This window comes from Phocoena sinus, chromosome 5 (assembly GCF_008692025.1).
Source record: "Phocoena sinus isolate mPhoSin1 chromosome 5, mPhoSin1.pri, whole genome shotgun sequence".
NCBI classification, from domain to species: domain Eukaryota; kingdom Metazoa; phylum Chordata; class Mammalia; order Artiodactyla; family Phocoenidae; genus Phocoena; species Phocoena sinus.
Window position 1 is genome coordinate 44,099,901 of NC_045767.1, and position 16,684 is coordinate 44,116,584.

The 16,684-nt window shown below is 43.2% G+C and overlaps 1 protein-coding gene across 1 annotated transcript in view; it reads right to left on the reverse strand.

Moving 5' to 3' along the window:
* Positions 1 to 16,684, reverse strand: part of PROM1 (prominin 1) — a 98,243-nt gene that overhangs the window by 72,407 nt on the left and 9,152 nt on the right.

Genomic DNA, 16,684 nt, shown 5'->3' on the forward strand with positions numbered 1-16,684 from the left:
TCCTCTACTGGAGATTGTTAAAGTAGGAAATGTTCTCTCTCCCACGTAAATCTCATAATCCCTAACCCAGTGTTATGCATCTGCGACAGGTGTTCAGTAAAACTTGCATGCCCTAAACAAGACACCTAAATCAGATCTAATAAACTAACTTCTTCTGGCAAGAACATTTTCCTTGAAAAAAATCTAGAAATATAATCATGGCACTATTCTTAAGAAGTTTTGTTACATTTTGTTTTAAGAAAATTCTCCTCCTATACTGTTGGTGGGAATGTAAACAGGTACAACCACTATGGAGGTGCCTTAAAAAACTAAAAATAGAACTACCATATGATCCAGCTATTGGAATGTATCTGGAGAAAACCATAATTTGAAAAGATACATGCACCCCAATGTTCACTGCAGCACTATTTACAATAGCCAAGACATGGAAGCAATCTAAATGTCCATTGACAGAGGAATGGATAAAGAAGATGTGGTACATATATACAATGGAATATTATGCAATCATAAAAAGAATGAAATAATGCCATTTGCAGCAACATGGATGGATCTAGAGATTATCATACTAAGTGAAGTAAGTCAGAAAGAGAAAGACAAATGCCATATGAGATCATTTATATGTGGAATCTAAAAAAAAATGATACAAATGAACTTCTTCACAAAACAGAAACACACTCACAGACTTCAAAAACAAACATGGTTACCGAAGGGGAACGGTGAGGCGAGGGATAAGTTAGGAATTTGCGATTAACATATACACACTACTATATATAAAATATATAATCAACAAGGAACTACTGTATAGCACAGGGAAATCTTCTCAATATTCTGTTACAGAACCTATATGAGAAAAGAATCTGAAAAAGAATGGATATATGTATATGTATAACTGAATCACTTTGCTGTACACCTGAAACTAAGACAACATTGTAACTTAACTATACTACAATATAAAATAAAAATTAAATTAAAAAAAAGTAGATCATTAGAAAAAAAGAAAATCCTGCGTGTCTTTCACCTCACCTTCTTCTTTTTTTTTTTTTTTTGCAGTAGGTGGGCCTCTCACTGTTGTGGCCTCTCCCGTTGCAGAGCACAGGCTCTGGACGCGCAGGCTCAGCGGCCATGGCTCACGGGCCCAGCCGCTCCGCGGCATGTGGGATCTTCCTGGACCGGGTCACGAACCCGTGTCCCCTGCATCGGCAGGCGGACTCTCAACCACTGCGCCACCAGTGAAGGCCTCACCTCACCTTCTTTATTAAGCTCTAAAGGGGGTGGGGTTGAGAAATCAAAGACTTCTTACAAACTAAAACAAGATCCCAAATCATCATTATTGTTGAACCTTAAAAGCCCAGCCATTCCAGTGGTACACTAAACACCAGACAAAACCTGATTTCTCTCCAGCTCTAAGTTCTTAATTGAGCCTGGTCTTTAAATGTACAACCTATTGTTTTAAGTCTCATTTACCATAATAAAAAAATGACTAGACCTTCAAGCACAGTCAGTGTTAGATAATCTGCATACACAGGAGACCAGTGGGTTTGAAACCAGGTGATCTAAATATCTTTTTGTTTTTCTTCTAGGTCATAACTTTATGCTTACATTCTATATGGGGATATAGGGTGACTTTAGCTATATAAAAACAATAACAAAAAAATCTTTGCCCAGGGAAAAAAATCTGAAAACCATTATTCTTTGGGTGGAGAATGGACCCTTTTTAAAATTTCTGTTTATGACCCTTTGTAAAATTTTTGTTCCTGTATATTTCATATGAACATATTCTACCTGTAAAATGGATACAAATAAAAGTATGTCTGTTGTGCTTGCAATGCATGACAGGACCAAACATGATAAACTACTCACTTACATTGTCAACCACAGCATGTTCAGTCAACAAAGCTCCTGCTGTTCTCCAAGTACCAGGAACCCAATTGGCAACAACAAAGCAGACACTACCTCCCTCCCAGCCAACCATTTCCCTTGCCCTCCTTCTTGCTTTCCTGTCCTGCCAGCTCCCATTTGGCTGTACGGTCTGAAATGAGCAAGCTTCCTGTCTCTGGGTCTTAGGTTTTTCATCTATAAAATGGAAGTATAAAATTGGATGATTATTTCTGACCAGACGATCGTCCCTAAATGACAAGTTCCCTAACACCAATGGCTTAATGCCAATTCGCAGTAAAGAGATTAGGCAAAGGTTTCCATATAGAGAGCTGCTGACACGAAATCAATATTAAAAAGAGTGACTCTGCTACCTAATTAGGCAGAAGGCATTTGAGAGACATTTGACAAACTCCTCAAAAAGGAAACAGATGGGAAAACAATCAACTTCACTAGTGATCAGAAATATATATGAAAGTAATGAGACGCAATTAATTCAACCTTAAAAATTCCTGACACATTACTGGTGGTAGCATAAACCATTTCAGGACCTTCTGGTAAATTGATAATTCTTTCCAAAACTTTGAGAATGATATTTTTGACTATTGACTCCATTTGGGGAAAAGAATTCTAAATGTCTGAATAAGCCTAGTGAAAAATTGGAAATAAAAATACGGAGGGATGAGTTAGTTTCCATGTGATTCGACCCATTTTCTCCATGAAGTATGAGGTCACTGGCTGACGGAAGAGGGTTCAAGGTAGAAATTTGAGAAAGAGAAGAGAAAGTATGTAAATAGGAAGGGCATTTACTCTGTCAGGAGTGTGGTGTGTTTGTAGATCTGTGGATATACATTTAAAGCAAGTCCTGTCGGCACAGCTGCAACGTTTTCTAGAAGCAGTTAGTTACTCTGATATGGTCATGAGAAGATGGAGTAACCAGAAAACGGTGCAAACAGATTTGGGATTTTGCCAGAAAAGAATCAAGATGGGAGAGGAGAGAAAGGGGAGGTTGATGACACAGCACTGTGGGTGCTCACAGAGTGAAGATGACGGTTCTGAGAGCATGATCGGGGGGTGCTGAGCTGGGGAAGGAAAAGCAAGGAGGCGGCTTGCTGTAGTTTGTCAGGAAGGCCCCATCGGAGGAGGAAACACAGGCAGAGATTTGGAAGATATGAAGGAACTAGCCACCCACTAAGAGGATGCAGAACATCCGGCTGAAAGGCAAGGCACGTGCAAAGACGCCACTGCCAGGAAGGAGCATATGGAGAGTTTCTAGGAACTAACAGGCCAGCAGGGGCAGGGTAGGGAGGTGTGAAAGAGTTTATCCATTTATGCACACACCAAATATTTAATGGGCACCTGCTACGTACGTTCTAGGCACTGTCCCAGGCTCTGGGGATACGGTATGGAAGAGGTGAACAGAATAGAGTCCCAGCCCTTAAGATATTTAGTCTGATAAACAGGATAACAAATGTTTACTAGAATACCAATAAACGTGTCACACAGAAAAATGAAACAAGGTGAGGACTAGGGAGAGGGATCCTAAATTAGAGAGTGTGGCCAGAGATGGAGATGACATTTCAGCAAAGACCAAGTTACATGAGGAATAAGCCATGCAGAAGAATGGTCCAAGCAAAGAGAACAGTCAGATGTCAAGGGTGTGCAGCAGGACATCGTGTGGTGTGTTCCAGGAAGAGCGGAGAGGCAGCTGGTGTAACTATTACAGTCCTTAGGAGGCTACCGTGTACCCCCTTCCCCATTCTCTTTCTGTAAGTTGAGGCATCTGCATTGGTCCAGGTGACAGCCAGCCTCCGCCAGGGGGAGGACAGTCCTGACAGAGAGAAGTGGACAGATCTGATACACATGCTCACAGTAGAACACGTGGATTTACCTGTAAGCAAATAGGTTCTTTAGGGAGACTTGTCTGTCCCTGTTATTGCAGGGAAGCACTCATTTCTGAAGTCAGCTGTTAATTTCAGAGTAGACGTTCATTTCTACTCTGCTTTATTTCTATTGCACAAGTTATATTTGGAACGGCTCTTTAAAGAAATGCAGTTCCTTGCAAGCTTCCCAAGTATTCAGTCACTTTACACCACAGTAGCCTTGTTGCATTCAGCGAGCATGTCACAATCAATCGCCCTCCCAGCAGCGTGATGTCCAAATCTCATTAGGCTGAGCTTCTGGGTCAGCCAACCTCCAATAGGATTTTCGAACATAGACAACCTCCTCTTCCCAGGATATATCAATTAAATTATTAAAATATTAAATATTTTAAAACAATAATACAGGACTGATGGATTCCTGAAATAAATGCTAAAGAAACGTCAAACACGAAAAAACAATTATGTCACCACCTTTTGGCTGCCCTTGTTGACTCTGAAGTTTCCTCCCACAGAATTACGAAACAGAAGCTCGTCTCTCAAGCTGCTTCCTATAAACGAGTCATCACTCTACTTGAAAGGATGAAGAGACTTCTTTCACTTAAGCTACTGCCCTGGGAGTCTTCTCCATCCTCTCTCTTCTAGTTTTAAATGATTCAATATTTAGGTTTTTTTTTTTTAATCCCACTCAAGAAGAACTTGGCTTTTAGGATTTTATGGTTTAATTTTTTAAATTTTCTATTTATGTTTTATACAGTTTTAAAGGTTACTTTCCACTTACAGTTATTACAAAATATTGGCTCTATTTCCCGCGTTGTACAATACATCCTTGTAGCCCCTTACACCCAACAGTTTGAACCTCCCACTCCTCTACCCCTCTATTACCCCTCTCCCACCCTCCCCACTGGTAACCACTAGGTAATTTGTTCTCTTTAGCTGTGAGTTTGCTTCTGTTTTGTTATATTCACTAGTTTGTTGTTTTGTTTTGTTTTTTTTAGATTCTACATGTAAGTGAGATCACACAGTATTTGTCTTTCTCTGTTTGTCTTATTTCACTTAGCATAATGCCCTCCAAGTCCACCCATGTTTTAGCAAATGGCAAAGTTTCATTTTTTATGGCTAATATTCCATTGTGTGTATATATACCTATATGCATACACACACACACACACACACACACACATATATACACACACACCACATCTTCTTTATCCATTCATCTGTTGATGGACACAGGTTGCTGCCGTATCTTGGCCACTGTAAACAATGCTTCTAGGAACATTGGGGTCTATGTGCCTTTTCCTACTAGTGTTTTATTTTTAGGATATTAAATTTTTATTCCTATTCTACCTAGGCTTACTGGGATATGTTTAACATAAATAAGAAGGAAGAAAAAAGAAAAGGAAGCCCAGGGACACAAGGTGAAACTCCTTAGCTCCATGCAGGTGGAGACCATCTGACTCGTGGTTCCATCCCCCAGAGCAGGCACTCCACATGCACTTGGCATTTGTGGAAAAGGAACATAGGAGGCAAAAGGCACACCTGTGTCCTACACCTGTGCCTGAAGGGGGAGCCACTGTTCTAAAATCTCCCAGGAGCCACCCAGAAGCGTTCGTCCAATTGCTCAGGAAAAACTTCAACTAGAAAGAATATTTTATTCCATGTGCTCTCACCGAAAGGAAACTCTGAGATGTGATTAACCACCTCTACAATACCCTAATGGTAGCTGAAGGGATATGTTTCGTTGCACAATCACAGAAAGCAAGGAGGGGAGAGGCATGGGAAGACTCACCAGGAATCACTCCAGGTGTGCAGCCCACATAGCTCGGGACAAAGCCCAGGCGGATGGCAGAGTAGTACACAGGGGAAGATGGGTAATGTTTTAAATAGGTAGACTCTAACAACTCATACTGACTCTTTGTCATTCATGCCTTTTCAAAAAAGTAAAATTTTCTCAATTCCTTAATTAGTTTTAGCCAAAGGAGGTAAAGGGGGAAATCAAAACTGAAATTATAAACTACCAGAAATTAAAAATGAGAACCCCGCATTTCTGGATAAATGCATTTATTAAAAAATAAGAATAAAGGGCTTGCCCGGTGGTCCAGTGGTAAAGAACCTGCCTTCTAATGCAGGGGACGTGAGTAATATCCCTGGTCTGGGAACTAAGATCCCACATGCCGCGGGGCAACTAAGCCCACACACCACAACTACTGAGCCCATGCGCCCTCAACTAGAGAGAGAAAACCCGCACACCACAACTAGAGAAAGCCCTTATGCAGCAACGAAGACCCAACACAGTCAAAAATAAATAAGTAAATAAATAAAATAAATTTTAAAAATAATAAATTCTTTTTAATTTAAAAAAAGTGAGAGGGACTTCCCTGGTGGCGCAGAGGTTAAGAACCTGCCTGCCAATGTCGAGGACACGGGTTCAAGTCCTGGTCCGGGAAGATCCCACATGCTGCGAGCAACTAAGCCCGTGCACCACAACTACTGAGCCTGCGCTCTAGAGCCCATGAGTCACAACTACTGAAGCCCACACGCCTAGAGCTCGTGCTCTGCAACAAGAGAAGCCACCACAATGAGAAGCCTGCTCACCGCAACGAAGAGTAGCCCCTGGTGGCCGCAACAAGAGAAAGCCTGCGTGCAGCAACGAAGACCCAATGCAGCCCAAATAAATAAATTAAAAAAAAAAAAAAGCGAGAAAAAATGTTATTTGCTTTGTATGTATGTATATTGCTTTTATATTAAAAATAAATGTAGTTTTATTTTAATAAATAATGAGCAAGAAACCAATGCATACAATTGGACTCATTTGCTGATTCAGATTTTTTTTTAATATTTATTTATCTTATTTATTTATTTAGGCTGCGCTGGGTCTTAGCTACAGCACATGGGATCCTTTAGTTGAGGCATGTGGACTTCTTAGTTGTGGCATGTGGACACAGTTCCAGCATGTGGGATCTAGTTCCCCGACCAGGGATCGAACCGGGGCCTCTGCATTGGGAGCATGGAGTCTTACCCACTGGACCACCAGGGAAGTCCCTTGATGATTCAGATTTAATCCAATACTTATTCCTTCTCTGTTCAGGTATCCCCAGAAGCCCTCGTCACCTTTAGTCTGAATCACACAAGATGTTCCTCACATCACAGCTATTTCTCGCCCTTGAGCTTTTCATAGATATTTAATTACTGTTAAATTTGGTGATCTTGTTGGCTAAAGAATTATACACTTGAGTTTTCCCATGAAAGTAAAAAAAGCAGCAATCTTGGTAACAAAGTTTAAGTTTCTGAAATATAAATAGCTGTCGCAAAGTTAATACACTTTGAATTCTACAGGAAAAAGTGAAGCCACCCACTGCAACTCACCGAGATAGTTGTATAAGCTGAAGTGTACAAAGTGAAGTATTAGGATTTGAAGAAAGCGGAGATAAATTAACAGCTGACAATAAAGAAAAAAAATTCAAAAATCTGACAGTAAGGGAAATTCTAGAAAAAAAAAATTAAAAGCAGAGCAACATGCTCTTTCAGAAGGGCTCACTGCCCTGCAGGTTTTACTGTATGATAGTTCGGTGATATCATCGTGACACTAGTATTTCAAGAAAGTACACATAGCAAATGTTCAACCATTGTTAAGTAAATTGAGAAAGAAATTTGTAGTGGTTAGGGGAGAAAGTACAATAATTTTAAAAGTTCAAAAATACCAAAACAAAAGCAAGAGATTATGAAGGATCTCCAATGTGCCAGGCACTACTGTCATCAATAAGTGTACAATCTAAGACAGCAAACTATTAAAAGGCAGTGTTAAACACGCAACAGTAAAAGTGTATAAATGACACAGATAGCACAGACAAAATGATGCGATGAGAGCCACCAGATCTCCAGAATAGGTATCACATGAAGAAACTTTTAAAGAAACAAAAGGAGTTTGCCAAAAGGCAAGTGGAAGGAAGAAGGCAACAGAATGAGGTATTTGATCTCCAGGGGGTTAGGTCCTCAGGTCAAGCAGGAAATGCAGTGAACAGAAAGCAGGCAAAAAAGAATTATTCATGAAAGTCCCTTAAATCTCTTGTCTCAAGCAAGCAGTGACAACTTTTAAGCGCTGACAGAGGAGGTGGCTTCACACTACATAATGTACTTGTACAACAGTAGGAAGAAATATTTGTACTATTCAAGTTATTTCTCTCTTTTTTACTCTTCAGCACATAGAGTTGAATCTTCATGAATTAAAGGCTTGGACGATGTGACTATTCAAACGTACAGTGGAGGCTCTGGGAGCTAAACCCCACTTTGCAGCTGATCAGATGACCCAGCCATCAATTCCTTCCCTCAGAGAACATGGCTGTCTACCAGCCCTCACCATGAAGTCACCATCACCACCTCTGTTGGGTACCCTTGGCCCTCTGCAAACACCAAGTTCACTTGTTCACTTCCTGGGTGGATTAGTGTGCTAGAGCTGTTGCAACAAAGTACCCCAAATGGCTTAAACAACAGAAATTTATTGTCTCACAGTTCTGGGGGCTGGAAGTTCAAAATCGAGGTGTGAAAGGTGTTCCCCTGAAGACTCTAGGAGAGGATGTGTCCTAGATCTCTCCTGGCCTCCGGTACTTTCTTCACTTGTGGCAGCATGACTCCAATCTTCATGTGGCATCCTCCCTGTGTCCAAATCTGTCTCCAAATTTCCCCTTTTATAAGGACACTAGTCCAAGTGGATTAGGAGCCCACTCTACCCCAGTATAACCTCAACTTAACTAACTGCATCTACAACAAGCCTACCCCCAAAGAAGTTCACATTCTGCAGTACTGGGTGTTAGAACTTCAACATGAATTTTAGGGGCAAACAATTCAACCCATAATACCGGGTTTGCTCCCAAGCTTCTTTCTGCCTCTTTATCTATAATAAGTAATTAAATATTATACAAATGTGTAATTAAATATTACACACACTGAGGAAATATGAACATAAAAAAATGAGCCTTGAAAACTAAGTCTAATGTTCTATTAAGACTTAGAAAAGGCCAGTCCATTGGATGAAGTACATGTGAGAAAGCTGTAAAAGTCTGGGGAGAAAAAAAATCAAAGTAAAAATCCAGAGCTCTGGGCTTCCCTGGTGGCGCAGTGGTTGAGAGTCCGCCTGCCGATGCAGGGGACACGGGTTCGTGCCCCGGTCCGGGAAGATCTCACATGCCGCGGAGCGGCTGGGCCCGTGAGCCATGGCCGCTGAGCCTGCGCGTCCGGAGCCTGTGCTCCACAACCGGGAGAGGCCACGACAGTGAGAGGCCCGCGTACCGCAAAAAAAAACAAAAAAAAAACTGCATTTATGAGACAACCGAGAAATCTGAATCTTTCCTGAATATTTTATTATATTGAAGAGCTACTGTTAACTTTCTACAGTGTAACAGAATGATGTCTTTATTTTTAAGGAAATACACTGAAATATTTACAGAGGAAATGATAGAAAAACTGCGATTTGCTTCAAAATGAAGGGGGTGAGTAAAAGGAGTGGGTAGAGGTAGAAATAAACAAGATTGGTCGTGAGTTGAGTTGTTGAATCTAGGGTGGTGGGTAAGTGAGGGCCCTTCAGACTCTTCTACTTCTGCACATACCTGAAATTCTCCATAATAAAAAAAAAAAGTTTAAGGATTTGGTTGGTATACTCACTTTGGAGAGCTGTTTGGTAGTGTTACTGAAGGTGAAAAAATGTTTACCCTATGGCCCAGCAATTCACTCCTAGGTATATACCCAACAGCAATGTGTATATATAGTCACCAAAAAACACGTACGAAAATCTTCATTGCAGCACTATGTATAAAGGCCCTGCTATGGACTGAATGTTTATGTCCCCACAAATTCATATATTGAATCCCTAACCTCCTGTATGATGGTGTTTGGAGGTGGGGCCTTTGGGACGTTATGAGTTTAGATGAAGTCATGAGGGTGGGCTTGTGGAGGGATTAGTGTCCTTGTAAGAAGAGGAAGAGACAAGAACCCTCTCTCCCTCCACCAGGTGAGGACACAGCAAGGAGGCAGCCATCTGCAAACCAGGAAAAGGACTGTCACCAGACGTCAAATCTGCTGGCACCTTAATCTAGGACCTCTAGCCTCCAGAACTGTGAGAAAGAAATGTATGCTGTTTAAGCCATCCAGTCTATGGTATTTTGTTATAGCAGCCCAAGCTGACTAAAACAGGTCCCAAATGGAAACCTCTCAAACGCCAATCCAGTAGGATGGATACATAAATTATGGTATATTCATGTGATAGAATAGTACACAACAACAACAGTGAATGTTTACAACTACATGCAACAATATGGATGAATCTCACAAATAAAATGGTGAGTAAAAGAAGCCAGAAACCAAAGAGAACATACTACTGTGTTCTACCGGGCATAACAAATCTACACTATTAACAATCAGGAGAGGGTTATCCTTGGGATGAGTTGGGGACAGTCACCAGGAAACAAGAGAGGGCTCTTCTGGGGGCTTATTCTTTTTCTTGATCTGGGGCCTAGTTGCACAGATGTATGCAGTTTATGAAAAGCCATCAGGCTGTAGGTTTAGGTGCACTTTTCTGTATGCATAAAATTTTTAAAAATATTTTTAAATTAAAAAACTAGGAAATTCTGATTTAGTATGTAGGGCCCAAGAATCTTCATTTGTAACAAACTCCCACGTGATGCCTGATGCTTTTGGTCCAAAGGCCACACCTGGAGTAACACTGAGCTAGGTCACTGGTGCCCAAGTGTACATGAGAATTTCGAGAAACAGCAGACAATGCATACCCCACTCCCCACCCCTCCACCGCCTCCTTCCTGTAGCTTTGGTTGGGGTTACAGGTTTACTGAGTGATGCCCACTTTCCACTGTCTGCTGAACCCCATGCACACGTTGGTCTGACATTCCAGAGCCTGTCTGCCATCTGTCCACAAGCTACTCCCCAAGTTCATGGCCTGACAACCTCCCAGACATGCAGGTCCTCTGGCCTCACTGCTCCCCAGGCCACATCCTACAAGCTCCTGTCTCAACTTGCATCACTCAGGTCTCTGCTTGTGCACCTGGAATGCTCTCCTCTGCTTCCTGAACTCTTCCACACCCGTAAAGTTCAGTTCAAATGTTCCTTCCTCCAGGAAGTCTTCTGCAATTGCCCCATCGTTACTAATCCCTCCTCTCGACAGCCATGAGCACACTATTCATGCCAGACAGTCAGCAAGGACCAGCCCTCCTGCATCAGAGCTGACTGTGGAGGTGGAGGTCTCTGTGCTCAAGGTTAGCCTTTTGAGAGCAGGGGAACCCAGTCGACGCCATCTCTGCCAAACAGCAACAGGTCTAGCTCACTACATACTTACAGGATGGAAATTCAAGAACTTGGAATCAGACAAGTCAGCTCTGAATCTGGTTCCATCATTTTTCAGAAATATGACCTTGGGCACATCACTTAATATCTCTGAGCTATTCTCTGGAAGAACTAAAGAAGTATGTAATAGGTGTCATGGGCTGAATGGTTGCCCCCAAAAAGATATGTCCAAGTCCTGACCCCGGGAATCTGTGAATGTGACCTTATTTGGAAAAAGGGTCTTTGAAGATAAAATTAAGTTAAGGATCTTGAGATAAGATCATACTGGATATAGGATGGGCTCTAAATCCAATGACAGATGCCTTTATAAAAGAAAGCAAAGGGAGATCTGAGCCAGAGACACAGAAGGCAGATGTGAAGATGGGCAGAGATTGGAATGATGCAGCCACAAGCCAAGGAACACCTGGAGACACCAGAAGCTGGAGGAAGCAAGGAAGGATTCTCCTCTAGAGGCTTCAGCCTCCCTGAGTGCCAATATCTTGATTTTCTGGTTCTCAGAACTATGACAGAATAAATTTCTGATGTTTTCAGCCACTCAGTTTGTGATGATTTGTTACAGCATCCCTAAGAAACCAGTGCAGTGGGAGTCACATAAATACTTGCCCTTCTGTCCATGTGATCATCAAGACGTAAGATTAATTTAAAAGCTTATAATGAATATGGGTTTTATACATTCATATTTTACTTAACAAACACTTATATAGCACTTAGTTTATCAGACAAGGTCCTCGTTGCTTTATAATTTAAATATTATGATGATCCCCAAAGTACTATTATAATTATCTTCATTTTACAGAGGGAAAACTCAGGAACAGAGAGTTTAAGTCACTTGCCCAAGGTCACAAAGCTCGTCAACATAGAAGCCAGGAATCAAACCCAGGCAGAGGCTCCAGAGTGCAGGCTCATCACTACCACTCAAGTGTTGGGCTCATTTCCGAATCTAGACCCCAGCCAAGCAGAGGGTACGTGGCAAGCCTGCCTCAGGCCACCCCTCCTGTAATGTCCCTCCTGCTGTATGCTTCTGCCCCAGCATTGCCCCATCCAGACCACACTGGACGGCTGCTTCTCCAAGTGTACATTTTGGAACTTCCACCCAGTAGACAGCAATGTCTAATACCACATGGGCTTCAACCAGCAGCGGCTGGCGTGGCCTCTGTTTATTTACATTCATACTTAATCTCTCATTTCCTGCATGTATTTGAAGACCTCAGAAAGGACATCATCGCTGGAGACCAGGAAGCTTTCCTTCTTGTGTCTTTCACGGCACTGGCACACATTTATTTTCCAGAAGGGCACAGCCTACCTCTACTGCTCACTTACGGGAAGGCAGGGGCACGTTTCAGGACTTTGTGGACAAGTTTATGAAAATACAGTCGACAGGACTCATTTTTCAGTTTAGCACTGGAAGCTGTACTATGAAGCAGAAGACACATCAGATGGATTAAAGGAGTGCCTGTTACAGTCTCTAGACACGGCCCCTTCCAGGGAGCACAAGGGGAGACAAGCCCAGGCGTGGGCATCACAGGGCTCTGGGTCAAACCTTGGCTTGGTCCCTTAGCCATCAGTGTGTGTAACCTCGGAACACTCCCTTAACTTCCCTGAGTCTCACTTCCCTTATCAGCAAAATACAAGTGGCAACTATGAGCCTGGACAATCAACCCAGCCTGCCTGAATTCAAACCCTGGCTCTGCCACTGGCTAGTTTTGTGACCCTGGTCAAGTCAGTTAGCTCTCTGAACCCCAGCTTCCTCTTCTGTAAAACGAGATTAATAGCCCCAAGCTCACAGAGTTGCTGAGTTGTTCAAATCCCTGAAAGCCGGCACATACCAGCTGTTTGCCGCTGTAATTGTTCGGATGCAAAGAGATGACAGCCGTAGACTGCCCAGCACAGTGAGTGACACTGGGGAGACAGGATCAACTAATGTTAGTCCTTTCCCTCCATGACCTTATTTATGGCCAGGCCCATTGCCAACCTGGGTCACGTGATGCAAAGAAGACAAGCGCTGGCTCCATCTGATTAAGTAAGAACACACAGGTGCTGGATATAATAAAACATCCTAATTCTCGGTGGACATTGGCACGGACACACCTATTGGGCTGTCCGTCCAACAACCCCTTTTCTGGAAACCACCTCCCTGCCTGTGATGCCACAGGGCCAGCAGTGCCTCAGTGCCAGGCTCACAGCACCCGGCCCAGGCACGAGGTGTGACTGTAGCCACAGTTACCCGAAGGGCCCGTGGTTGGCGACTGGCCCCGGGCAGGACTGGAACTGAGACTTGGGACTAAAAGAGAGAGAATGCCCAGCCACTCGCTCTCCAGGAAGCTGGCCTGAAACCTATGACGTTGGCAGCCTAGCTCTCCACCAGGAGGATTACAGGATGGGAGAACCCAGAAAGGGGGATGGGAAGGAGGAGGAATGAAGAGGCCACGGGGCAGAGAGGGGCCAAGATGGGAGCCAGGTCGAGTCCCTGCTGGCTTGATCCCCTCCCCAACCCCCTTGAGCGTCATGAAGTAACCCGAAGTCCTCATGATAAACCCCTTTTTTTAAAATTTTTTTTTATTGAAGTATTGTTGATTTACAATGTTGTGTTAGTTTCTGGTGTGATCACCAGAATCAAAGTGATTCAGTTAAACATACACACACACAGACACACACACACACACACATATATATCAAAGGATATATACATTTCATATTCTTTTCTATTATGGTTTATTACAAGATATTGAATATAGTTCCCTGTGCTATACCGTAGGACCTTGTTGTTGATAAACCCCTTTTCTGATTGCCTTTGCTGATAGGTTTCTGTTACCTGCAACAGAAGGACTCTCAGTTAATATCACATCCTGGTGGCATCGCAAAGTCTGAGGAAACCAAGCTTAACTCTTCCCTCTTCCCCACTTCTACCACTTCCCCAGCTCCGCCCCCAGACCCACCAACTCCCGGGATCAAATCAGATTAGCAGAAAATGTTGTTACAAATAGGTCAACCATCCTAAAATCTAATTTAAAAATATGCCAAAACAGAGTGGAAAATGATTTTAGAAATTTTCTATAGCAATAAAAGCAGGGCTTCCCTGGTGGCACAGTGGTTAAGAATCCACCTGCCAATGCAGTGGACACGGGTTCGAGCCCTGGTCCAGGAATATCCCACATGTCACGGAGCAACTAAGCCCGTGCGCCACAACCACTGAGCCTGCACTCTAGAGTCCGCAAGCTACAACTGCTGAGCCTGCGTACCACAGCCACTGAAGCCTGCGTGCCTAGAGCCCACATGCCACAACTACTGAAGCCTGCGTGCCTAGAGCCCGTGCTCTGCAACAAGAGAAGTCACCGCAGTGAGAAGCCCGCGCACCGCAACGAAGAGTAGCCCCCACTCGCCGCAACTAGAGAAAGCCCGCACACAGCAACAAAGACCCAACGCAGCCAAAAATAAATACATTTATAAAAAAATAAAAGCTGAGGAGACCTTTTTTTCACTTGTTCCATTAAAAAGGCTCGGACCTGGGTCATGATTTATGCCAAATTCATCACAGACACCCCAAATTGGAAAAGGCACTGCTCACCATTCACACCAGATAATCTTCTGCAATGTACCTTTCAATGTGCAAAAATTACTATTTTTCATGGTAGCTCACGATCATTTTAAAAGCAGTATGATAAAATAAAAAGGAAATCAATTACCCACAAAGTAAGCTGTAGAATACAGGAAAAATAGTCCTGGAGACAGGGGGTTCTCAATCTGCCAGTGGCTAGTTGTGTGCTTTGAACATGTAATCTTGTCCTGACTTAGTTTTCCAATCTGTAAAGGGGGATGTAATAAATAGAAATAAGACCACCATGTACCTCCATCATCTACCTCTCAAAGTTGCTGGGAGATTCAAATGAGCCAACACTTTGCACAGTGTGCCTTATAGCAGATGCTGGGGAGAGGAGGAGAGAACAGAGAAAAAACAAGAACCCACGAGATGCAGATATATTTGTGGGAGTAAAGACTACTCGGTAAACTAGCGCTACATCCAAATCCTGGCTTCTACAGCCAGTTCTGCTGCTGTGGGGCTTCCTGGGGAGACACAACCCACTTAACTTCAAAAGCAACACAATCGCTTCTTACAAGGCAACTCCATGTAGTGTTGCTGAGGAAGCAGCAGCAAGGACATTGTAAAGATCCCTCCTGGAGACACCTTTTCTTTCCTATATCCCTCGAGACACCAATTTTGGCGTCAAATTTGGTCAATTCTTCCTCTCGAGTAATAATACTAAGAGCAGCCACGTTTATTGAGGATTTTTCTCTGTGCCTTTCAGGCATGGTTTTAAACATCGGCTTTACATGCATCATTTTATTTAAGCCTCACAGATAAAAGCTATAGAGTGGGTTATGATTAGAGTCACATTACATCTATGAAAGCAGAGGCTCTGAAAATTAAGTTGGCCTAGATCACCTTGCAGCTAATAGGCAAGAGCTAGGACTTAAAGCAAGTCTTTTGGACACAGAATGGACCCTGCCTCTGTTTCCCCCATTACTTTTGCCTCATCCCACATTAGTTCATTATTACCACCCTCTGGACCACTGCAGGAACCTCACCCTCCCTGTGACCTATCCTATCAGCTGCTGTCAGATTCTTTTCCCAAAACCCAAGTCCACTACCACACTGGCTCATAGCACCCAGCAAGGTGCACCACAGAAGGCAGTGCTTTCAATAATGCTTGTCAAGTGAATGAAACCTGTGATGCTGCCTTAGCTTCCTTCCCGCTACAGAACTCTCTGGCCTGCCAGTCAGGGTCCTCCAGCTCTGGCTGCCCAACCCTGGCAGACTTACTCCATGAATACACACTTCACGGGTCCACCATGAACCACGGTCTCCTCCACTCCATGGACATGCCGTTTCCTCTGCCTGGAATGCTCTTTCCCCAGCTCCCCCCATGGCCTCCCACCCCCGCCACATACACACGCACATCCTGCCCTCAACACCCTTTCTAGGTTAATGAATGGACAGACGATTCCCCGCTAATGTAAACCATCACTGTCTTCTTAGTGAGCCAAGCCCAGGACACCACATCTCCCTTGCAGCTTCAGATCAGGGCAGGATTTATGAAATACCCACCAGGTACTAGAGCACACTCTGCCAACCTGTCTGCCTGGTCTAATCTAAGCTAATCTTTTCTTCTATCCAGGAATAGGTCTTTGTCTCAAGCCCCAGCTAAACAAAACCTTTCCATCCTGTATTTACCAGGATGGGCTTCTCTTTAGAGAGCTCCAAATGCAAAACTGGGTATTCCATTTTGGTTGGAAACAGGATGTAAATGTGGAAAACTCCCCAATGATAGCATGAAAAGAAGGATCCGAGGCTCCAGGGCCGTCCCTTCTTCTTCTGCTCCTGTGCTGGGACTGTGCACTCAAAACTTCTCTCTCACATGAAAGAACAGACCTGTGGGATATTGTCTTCTGTGAAGATGTTACTCCACAGAGGACTCATCCTGAAGTCATCTGCTTTGGTTGATGTATTTAGTTAAGCTAATACATATAAATCTATCTCTTTCTCTCTCTCTCTCTCTCTCTTGCATCTTCACTTATCA